The 9,485-nt window shown below is 49.9% G+C and overlaps 1 non-coding gene across 1 annotated transcript; it reads left to right on the plus strand.

Moving 5' to 3' along the window:
* The first annotated feature begins 523 nt into the window (after nt 1-523).
* LOC113363724 lies at nt 524-2,450 on the plus strand. The gene has a single exon (XR_003365951.1). It is a non-coding gene; the product is annotated as a small subunit ribosomal RNA (ribosomal RNA).
* Nucleotides 2,451-9,485: the final 7,035 nt, after the last annotated feature.

Genomic DNA, 9,485 nt, shown 5'->3' on the forward strand with positions numbered 1-9,485 from the left:
ATACGCCGTATATGTTCGGATGTCGGTTTACGGCCGGGTTCTGGACCTTATTTATAAGTGTTCAACCATACTGTACAGCATATCCGCGGGCATGTGTCGTTGACGCAAAGACTCTTATGCGGAAAATAAAATATACAAATGCAATCAACTCAATACTCTCCGAGCGAGAATAAAAGTTAGTTATAACGATGAATTCTTATAATGAATTTGCCCCGACGTTTTCAATCTAACGAAGGGTAAAGAGACTGTTTGAAATTAACTGGGTCTGCGGACCGCAAATTTCATGTACGGACCGCCGTTTCGACGGTTGTTAAAGGTCTAGCCTCTGTGTAAGCGCAGAATATATAAAATATCAAGTCGCGATGTAAACTGTTCGTTATGTTCAGGGAATATCGTACGACTCAGATATATATATGTAAGAAAATTCGTTGTTTAGAAATATTCATCGAACTTTTCTATACAAAGTGTGGTCTCTCGGGTGACGCCGAGGGACATTTACGCACTATGCTATTATATATATAGCACCCTGGTTGATCCTGCCAGTAGTATATGCTTGTCTCAAAGATTAAGCCATGCATGTCTCAGTGCAAGCCACATTAAGGTGAAACCGCGAATGGCTCATTACATCAGTTATGGTTCCTTAGATCGTACCCACATTACTTGGATAACTGTGGTAATTCTAGAGCTAATACATGCAAATAGAGTTCCGACCAGAGATGGAAGGAATGCTTTTATTAGATCAAAACCAATCGGTGGCGGGCTTGCCTTGCTCACCGTTTGACTTGGTGACTCTGAATAACTTTGTGCCGATCGCACGGTCTAGTACCGGCGACGCATCTTTCAAATGTCTGCCTTATCAACTGTCGATGGTAGTTTCTGCGACTACCATGGTTGTTACGGGTAACGGGGAATCAGGGTTCGATTCCGGAGAGGGAGCCTGAGAAACGGCTACCACATCCAAGGAAGGCAGCAGGCGCGCAAATTACCCACTCCCGGCACGGGGAGGTAGTGACGAAAAATAACGATACGGGACTCATCCGAGGCCCCGTAATCGGAATGAGTACACTTTAAATCCTTTAACGAGGATCTATTAGAGGGCCAGTCTGGTGCCAGCAGCCGCGGTAATTCCAGCTCTAATAGCGTATATTAAAGTTGTTGCGGTTAAAAAGCTCGTAGTTGAATTTGTGTCCCACACTGTCGGTTCACCGCTCGCGGTGTTCAACAGGCATGTCTGTGGGACGTCCTACCGGTGGGCTTAGCCCGTAAAAAGGCGGCCCAACTCAAAATCCTACCAAGGTGCTCTTCACCGAGTGTCGAGGTGGGCCGGTACGTTTACTTTGAACAAATTAGAGTGCTTAAAGCAGGCTCATTCGCCTGAATATTGTGTGCATGGAATAATGGAATAGGACCTCGGTTCTATTTTGTTGGTTTTCGGAATTCCGAGGTAATGATTAATAGGGACAACTGGGGGCATTCGTATTGCGAAGTTAGAGGTGAAATTCTTGGATCGTCGCAAGACGGACAGAAGCGAAAGCATTTGCCAAATGTGTTTTCATCAATCAAGAACGAAAGTTAGAGGTTCGAAGGCGATCAGATACCGCCCTAGTTCTAACCATAAACGATGCCAGCTAGCGATCCGCCGAAGTTCCTCCGATGACTCGGCGGGCAGCTTCCGGGAAACCAAAGCTTTTGGGTTCCGGGGGAAGTATGGTTGCAAAGCTGAAACTTAAAGGAATTGACGGAAGGGCACTACAAGGAGTGGAGCCTGCGGCTTAATTTGACTCAACACGGGAAACCTCACCAGGTCCGGACACCGGAAGGATTGACAGATTGAGAGCTCTTTCTTGATTCGGTGGGTGGTGGTGCATGGCCGTTCTTAGTTGGTGGAGCGATTTGTCTGGTTAATTCTGATAACGAACGAGACTCTAGCCTGCTAAATAGGCGTACTTTCCGGTATCGCAAAGACCCTCCGCTTCGGCTTCGGTCGTTGTTGGTTGTGGTTCTTACTACCGGCGTACAAATATATCTTCTTAGAGGGACAGGTGGCATTTAGTCGCACGAAATTGAGCAATAACAGGTCTGTGATGCCCTTAGATGTTCTGGGCCGCACGCGCGCTACACTGAAGAGATCAGCAGGTTTTCCTTGGCCGAATGGTCCGGGTAATCCGTTGAAGCCTCTTCGTGCTAGGGATTGGGGCTTGCAATTCTTCCCCATGAACGAGGAATTCCTAGTAAGCGCGAGTCATAAGCTTGCGTTGATTACGTCCCTGCCCTTTGTACACACCGCCCGTCGCTACTACCGATTGAATTATTTAGTGAGGTCTTCGGACCGGTGCGCGGCAGCGTTTCGACATTGCCGATGTTGCTGGGAAGATAACCGAACTTGATTATTTAGAGGAAGTAAAAGTCGTAACAAGGTTTCCGTAGGTGAACCTGCGGAAGGATCATTAACGTACATTTACTATTAAGTGAATGAAGCGTGTGCTATATGTCGCAATATAATGTTGCAGACTAAATGTTGTGCGCTCCCATGGTATAATATACTGTGGGCAAAAGCCTCTGGCAATGATCATTCGTTTCATTAACGTTTGACCGGAGCTAGTCGCAAAATATTGCGCAGTGTGCAAAAGCAGCGTGACGCAGTTTACAACCGCTTAGCGCTCTTATGCATTGTGTGAGAGCACTGCCATGTATATCTGCTCGGTATCGCCAGATGCCTGAGCGAATGACGAAGTTCGTTGTGAAAACGGCGTTCTTTTTGAATATTATACTTTAAACGCATAGCTCAATCAATTCTTTGGGCGCTAGATGAAAGTCTAGTGTTTTAAAGTCGATTGTAGTAAACGCTTGCGTTAGTATTCTATATACTCTGCACATTTTATTCAAATTGTTTCAGACGGTATAAACGATATGGTATAGGGTCGCTTTTAAGCGTTCGGCCGGTTGCAAGCACGGACGGTTATTGGCCGTCGGACCTGGTCCGGCATCGATGCCGCCTCGAGCTGTTAGCTGCCGTGTCCTCGGACGGACTCTATTACCGGTCAGCGATGCTATTGCTTTGGGTACTTTCAGGACCAGTCTTGAAACACGGACCAAGGAGTCTAGCATGTGCACGAGTCATTGGGAAATACAAAACCTAAAGGCGCAATGAACGTAAAGGTTTGCTTAAGTAAACTGAGGGATGACAGACCGCATCCACGGATGCGTGCTTGCAATCCCGAGGCGTCTCACTCTCATTGCGAGAAGAGACGCACTCAGAGCGTACACGCTAGGACCCGCAAGATGGTGAACTATGCCCGGTCAGGTCGAAGTCAGGGGAAACCCTGATGGAGGACCGTAGCGATTCTGACGTGCAAATCGATCGTCGGAACTGGGTATAGGGGCTAAAGACTAATCGAACCATCTAGTAGCTGGTTTCCTCCGAAGTTTCCCTCAGGATAGCTGGCATTCGATGAGCGAGTCTCATCCGGTAAAGCGAATGATTAGAGGCCTTGGGGCCGAAACGACCTCAACCTATTCTCAAACTTTAAATGGGTGAGATCTCTGGCTTGCTTGAATAGTGAAGCCAGAGATTTGGATCAGAGTGCCTAGTGGGCCATTTTTGGTAAGCAGAACTGGCGCTGTGGGATGAACCAAACGCCGAGTTAAGGCGCCTAAACGACGCTAATGGGATACCATGAAAGGCGTTGGTTGCTTAAGACAGCAGGACGGTGGCCATGGAAGTTGGAATCCGCTAAGGAGTGTGTAACAACTCACCTGCCGAAGCAACTAGCCCTGAAAATGGATGGCGCTGAAGCGTCGTGCCTATACTCGGCCGCCAAGGCATGAGAAACGTTCATAATAGTTCGTTTTGACGCCCTGGTGAGTAGGAGGGTCGCGGTGGTGTGCGCAGAAGGGTTTGGGCGTAAGCCTGCCTGGAGCCGCCATCGGTGCAGATCTTGGTGGTAGTAGCAAATACTCCAGCGAGGCCCTGGAGGACTGACGTGGAGAAGGGTTTCGTGTGAACAGCCGTTGCACACGAGTCAGTCGATCCTAAGCCCCAGGAGAAATCCTATGTTGATGTCGGTGTATTTTATTTTAAATAAAATTTCACACCCATCGGGCGAAAGGGAATACGGTTCCTATTCCGGAACCCGGCAGCGGAACCGTTTACAAGTCGGGCCCTCGCAAGAGAGTTCGTCGGGGTAACCCAAAATGACCTGGAGACGCCGTCGGGAGATACGGGGAGAGTTTTCTTTTCTGTATGAGCGTTCGAGTTCCCTGGAATCCTCTAGAAGGGATAGGGTTTGGAACGCGAAGAGCACCGCTGTTGCGGCGGTGTCCGTATCTTCCCCTCGGACCTTGAAAATCCAGGAGAGGGCCACGGTAGGTGTCGCGCCGGTTCGTACCCATATCCGCAGCAGGTCTCCAAGGTGAAGAGCCTCTAGTCGATAGATAAATGTAGGTAAGGGAAGTCGGCAAATTGGATCCGTAACTTCGGGATAAGGATTGGCTCTGAGGATCGGGGCGTGCCGGGCTTGGTTGGGAAGCGGGCGTAGCCCGATGTTTTGGGCCTGGGCAAGGTGAAATTGTCCTTGTGACTTAGATCCGAGCTCGGTCCCGTGTCTAGGCCCCCCGCGGATCTTTCTTGCTGCGAGGTTTCTGTGCCGGCTTCGGTCGGTCAGTCGTACTATTCGGCCGCCATTCAACGGTCAGCTCAGAAATGGCACGGACTAGGGGAATTCGACTGTCTAATTAAAACAAAGCATTGCGATGGCCCTAGCGGGTGTTGACGCAATGTGATTTCTGCCCAGTGCGATGAATGTCAACGTGAAGAAATTCAAGCAAGCGCGGGTAAACGGCGGGAGTAACTATGACTTCTCTCTTTGGTTGGAGACGCTTGCCCACCTCCTCGTGGTTCCAGCCGGGCGTCGATGGAGCGACGCTAGTGAGTGTCTCGCCACCGACGGCTAAGAGGCAAAGCGAAGGTTGAGAGAAGGGTAGGCCCGCTCTCTCTCATCCGAGTCGTTACATAATCGACCAGTCTAGCTGGCATGAATCTATTGCCCCACTAAGCCATCTAGCAGGGCTTCACAGGGGCCTTGTCTTCACTATATGGATCCGGCGGTGCCGGTATCCCCTGTTTCTTTTATATTCAACACCTCGGTGGTGGGAGTAGTGCCCCGCCACTATGAGGTGGCTCTTATAGATATAGACAGTGGCAACTTTGCCACAACACCTTGAATCTCATATTATTACTATGGCTAATAACAACAATGATATGATCGGCGCAGGATTCGGTACCTGCGAGAATGCTTCTCGGAGTGAGCCAGGAGAGCATTCTGATGGTTCTGGCTCACAAATCGACCAGGACATAGTTGTGTGGTGGCCTTTTGTTGCCGTTACCTGCCCTTTCTGTCCGGGTGCGTGTGTCCTTGCCTCTGCGAGCGAAGTCTCAAAGCATTTGAGGCGCTTTCATCCGGATAGGAAGGCTAGGTACGTCTGCAGAAACTGCCAACAGGTCTGTGGGAATCAGGGGGGTCTGACTGTTCATGCTCGTTCCTGTAAGGGTCCACGACCAGAGGAGGCTCACAAGTGCAGTGAATGTACTGCGAGTTTTCCCTCAAAGTCGGGCCTGTCTCAGCATGAGCGACATGCTCATCCTGGAGTAAGGAACGACAGACGACAGTTAGACCGCCCTCGATCGGCACGGCCCGAAGGATCACCCCGTCTGAGAGTGTGGACTGACGAAGACATTGAGACTCTGAGGAGGGTCAATGATCAATACCTCAACAGTCCCAGTGTTAACGTCAAAATCAGGGACGAACACCTCCCTCACATGACGCGCACTCAAATATCGGACAAAAGGGGTGAGCTGGGTCTGCGCACTCGAGCTGGTCAAATAATTGACGATTCAGTAGTCGGTAGCCTAGCGGTAGTCGCCCTAGAACACCCGGGTGGCAATGATCATGAGACTAGGCACCAAGCTGCTGTCCAAGTAGTAGCCTCTCAACAAGAACGAGAGCGCGATGACCTTAAATCTTGGGCACAACACTTTTTGGTGGAATGGGAAAAATGGCAGGACATGGAGATTGCCGAGGAGCTCAACGAGGCGTCCGCCCAGCTCGAAGACCTTAAACAGTCCCTAGAAGCTGGTGTCGAACCTGGTGATGTGTACGAACGCATTGATAACCTCGTTGAGTGCGTCTTGACCCCTGTTCTTGTCAATAAACCCCCACAAACATCGGGGAGAAAAGGTAGGGAGGTACATGGTCGCAGGCGCAATCGAGGCCAGCGCAGAAACCAGCGTAGATTTAACTACGCAAGGCATCAAGACCTGTACCATAACTGCCCCAATAAACTGGTTGAGTCGATAATCTCTGGCTGCAATACGGTGGACAACAACATTCGTCCACCAACAGGGGACATTAAGACACTATATGACGGACTCTGGGAAACCGCATGGGAGGGTAGTTTTCCCATCGTCGATCCAAAGCCTGCTATATCAGTGCTCGAAAGTCTCCCCGTAATCGCTCCCAACACCATTCGGGAACGAATTAAGCGTATTAACGCAAAAAAGGCTGTTGGACCGAGCGGTGTGAGCAAGGCAGACCTTACCAGGCTCAAAGGGACGGAAACTGTATTAGCCCGGCTCTTTAACATAATTGTCTGGTCCAGGTACTTCCCCAAGTCCTGGAGGGTTTGTACTACTACTCTCATACCCAAGAAGGGTAAGGACTGTTTTAAGGCGGAGAACTGGCGCCCAATTACTATAGCGTCGCTCTTGGCAAGACTTTTCTCCGGTGTCATCGAAAATGGCTTCCGGAGATGTATAACCCTTAATAATCGTCAAAAAGGGTTTACCCTGGAAAATGGGTGCTTTTTTAACATCTTCGCATTAAGCAAACTTACAAAGTTTGCCAAGAGACATAACGGGTTGTCATGTGCCGTATTGGACATATCCAAAGCCTTCGACACAATTCCACATGCCGCAATCAGAGACGCGTTGGCTCGACTAGGTTTACCCAGCCACACAAGAGAACTGGTGATGTCCATGCATGAGAACATCCGCACCGAGATCAAGCTGGGGAATGATAAGATTACGGTTGATATCAAGCGTGGAGTCAAGCAGGGAGACCCGCTTTCTCCACTGCTTTTCAACTGTGTCTTGGACCCCTTGCTAGAACAATTGGAGAGCAATGGAGACGGTGTAAGCATTGGCTCCCAGAGTATCTCTGTTCTGGCCTTCGCCGACGATCTGGTGGTTTTTGGTAAAACCCCACAGGATCTTCAAGCGAAACTAGATATTGCTACCAAATTTCTGGCTGATCTTGGCATGCATGTTGCGGTTGAGAAATGTAGCAGTTTCCAGTTTCAAATCCGGGGAAAGTCGTGGATTCTGTCGGACCCGCAAGTGGGGATAAGCGGTAAAACGCTTCCTCAATGCGGGCCCGATGGACACTTCGACTACCTTGGCCTAAAGTTCTTTCCCTGGAAAGGATTTGAGCACAAAAATGTAGTGGGCGACCTACATCACAGTCTTCCTAGAATCAAGAGGTTAAGGCTGAAGCCCACTCAGAAATTGGAGCTGCTTAAACGTTTTATCATTCCGCATTATTTGTACCGGTTGACCGTCGACCCGCCATCTCAGGGCGACTTACAAGGGTTGGATAAGGCTCTTCGCAACTTTGTAAGGGAAATCTTCCACCTTCCTCACTCCACCGGCTCTGCTTTTCTACACACCTCCCCGGGAAACGGAGGACTTGGCCTACCGCGATTGGAACGAGTGGCTACCTACTCCTTCCTTAAATCGATGGTCAGATGTCGAGACTCCGGCGACCCCTTTTTGGAGGCATTGTGGGAACAGAACAACGTCGGTACCAAAGTTGCTGAGATGGCATATCGTGCAGGCATTAGAGGTCCCCTAACCATCAAGGCCATAGAAAGTGCGAAGAGAGGAGCCATCGAGGATGAGTTTAGAAGATGGGCGAGTTGCGCGTCCCAGGGTCTAGGAGCTCCATGTTTCCGAAAGGACCGAATCGGGAATTCCTGGCTCTGGAGGCCCACCTTCTCAAGGGCAACTCACGTTATATCGATGCTCTTCGCCTTCGTACTAATACGTTCGGGTGCAAAGCAGCCTTGCTAGAGCAACACCCATGAACGACATAAAATGCCGACGATGTCACTCCGCCAATGAGACCCTTGGACATGTGCTGGGCCAGTGTTCCTTTGTTAAGCCGCAGAGAATATATAGACACAACGAGATCGTGACTCTATGTCGTAATGATTTTATCGACAAGTACCCTGCCGGACATTATATGACCGAAGCGACGTTCACTGTTGACGGGAAACGGCTTAGGCCCGACCTCGTTCTCTGGGACGGCGATCGATCATATATTGTCGATATTACTGTTAGATTTGAGCAGGGCAATTCTCTCGGCAAAGCCTATTCCGAAAAAATCCAAAAATATGAGTGCCTCTACCCAGAGGTACTCAACGTCACGGGCACTACACACTGCCGGGTTCTCCCGATAGTTGTTGGGTCTCGTGGCGCCCTACCCCCAAGCACCCTACTCAATATATCCCTCCTTTCCAAACATCCTAAAAGCACTGGCCTAACCTCGTCCCTTGTTGCCCTAAGAACATCTATCGAGATGAGCAACAGATTTCTCGACGGATAGTGTGCAATGTTGGCGGTTCCCCACACAACTACACTCGGACCATGACTTCTACTGACGAAACTAATTTGAACTGGGCGGTGACCTCCTGAAGCGCACCCCGCATGTGTCGGAGCTGCGGGCTCAAATGATTCCCACATACCCATTCAAAGATTCCTAATAGCGCAGAAGGACAGTCACGGGAGGCCCATTTGTGATGTCTGTAATGTCCCATTTATGTTATGTGTAGCCCTTCTGGCTTGTGAGGCATTTGACAGGTTATTATTTCCTCCCCTTGTTTTCCTTCTTTATCCTATAATAGCCCGTCAAAGGCAGCAGATACCTCCGCGCGGTGCCCCGTGGACGGTCCTCGATCGCACTGCATCTCTACGGGGATTCAAGGGCGATCGGTGGCTGACTAAACTCTGCTGTTCCCTGCAAAGTAGGTTGCGGATGGACCTGCGAGGGATCCTCTACATCAGTGTTGAATTGGACCGATAGCGATCCGCGTTGCTGCTACTCGGTCTCCAACACTGGTGGTTTTTCCATGCCTGGGCCGGCGGTGGCCTCGGTGGGAAGTGGGTGGTGCCCGTGGGAGAGACTTGTTAATCCTGCGTCACAATAGCGCATGATGGAACCGCGGCTATTAGGGTGTTTTTGTCTCTCGACATAGCACTCTGGTCTCGAGGAAATCATGCGCTAAATAAATCGCGACTGGTCGAAAAACAGGAAGTATCCCGACACTGGGACAGATTTAGCCAAATGCCTCGTCATCTAACTAGTGACGCGCATGAATGGATTAACGAGATGCCCACTGTCCCTATCTACTTTCTAGCGAAACCACTGCCA

Source organism: Ctenocephalides felis, unplaced genomic scaffold, assembly GCF_003426905.1.
Source record: "Ctenocephalides felis isolate EL2017-DRISC unplaced genomic scaffold, ASM342690v1 CF-g0.4_SCAFFOLD_00343, whole genome shotgun sequence".
Lineage (NCBI taxonomy): Eukaryota > Metazoa > Arthropoda > Insecta > Siphonaptera > Pulicidae > Ctenocephalides > Ctenocephalides felis.